The 1236-nt window shown below is 37.3% G+C and overlaps 1 pseudogene; it reads right to left on the bottom strand.

Annotated features, from left to right (window-relative positions):
* Positions 1-612: 612 nt before the first annotated feature.
* LOC105508226 lies at positions 613-1021 on the bottom strand (annotated as a pseudogene).
* Positions 1022-1236: the final 215 nt, after the last annotated feature.

The following is a 1236-nucleotide window of genomic DNA, read 5'->3' as shown; positions in this document are numbered from 1 at the left end:
GGCATCATTTGATTGCATAATTAGAAGAAAAGATGGATGCATGAAAAGTCATCTAATCGCCTATTAGAACATTGCTTTTTTTGATTCATTAAAATGGAATGAAATGTATATTGTAAGAAGCTACTGAAACATATTTCCTTGGCTAAAATTCAAGAACGTTTATATGATTGAAGAGTTATTTTTCCCAGAGAGTAAAGTTTAATTGTAATCAGATGTTCATCTGGAAGCACAAAGATAGTAATAGTATTGTTGGAAATGATATTTAAATGTTTGCCTTATATTCAGCCTCATGTAGAACCACACTCATGTTCAGAATATATAGATGAACAAACCTTGCTTTTACGTGTCTTTTTAATCAAATTTCTTCCTAGGCTCTAAGTGCTAGCTCTACAAGCTGGAATGAAGTTCCGTAGAGAAGTCCAAGAAGTCACGGTAGTACCTGCTTACTGTTTCTGAACCTCAGTGTAAGGGGTGCTGAGTCATACAACTTCATTGAACTGTATTTGAATAATGCTCCCAGTTGTGCAATATAGCAGCATAACTTTAAAGAGCACTTGGCTTTTGTGGCACACTCAAATCTCTGATTTTTCACACTGCTGAAAAGATGTTTTTTTCTAAATTTCAGTTATTTATTAATCAGTGTAATTTCTAGTAGATTACTTCAACATGACTTCATGCATTTAGAGGAGAAATATTTCCTGGTTAAGTGGAAAATTGTGCGGATAGCTTCTGGAAGACCTTCATTCTAAAGCAGCTTTATAGCGAAAGACTTCGTTTAGAAATCTGGACCTTCTTTCTTCATTTGCTGTAATCCACATTCATTGAGTAGAACTCGTATTGATCATTGGGACCCAGTTTCTTCCAGGGCTCTGGGTTATTCTTTCTGTCCCAACTAACATCTGGATCGAACAATGCCAGACTCAAGAGATACAGTGCTGCTCCAGTACCTCCAGCTCCAATAAGTACAGAGGGAGATCAAACTCGGATGCTTCTTGGCCTGACTGATGATCTGGCGGAACATGTTTGCAACAGAGGCCTCCAATTGGAAAGGAAAGAACCAGCATAGCCACCAGGCCCTGGGCTCAGTAGTATCTGCACTGAAAAAGACTGATTTTAATGTATTTTTAAATGTTATAGTATAGTTAATGGGCTATCAGGTAGATCTATGAGCCATATTCCTCTACTTAACTGGAGGAAGTAGAGAAAGAGATATACCTGATAATAGAGAGACTGGTA

Source organism: Colobus angolensis, unplaced genomic scaffold (genome assembly GCF_000951035.1).
Source record: "Colobus angolensis palliatus isolate OR3802 unplaced genomic scaffold, Cang.pa_1.0 Scaffold16, whole genome shotgun sequence".
Classification (NCBI taxonomy): domain Eukaryota; kingdom Metazoa; phylum Chordata; class Mammalia; order Primates; family Cercopithecidae; genus Colobus; species Colobus angolensis.
The sequence above is the reverse complement of the archived record's forward strand: the minus strand, read 5'-3'. Positions and strand labels throughout refer to the sequence as shown.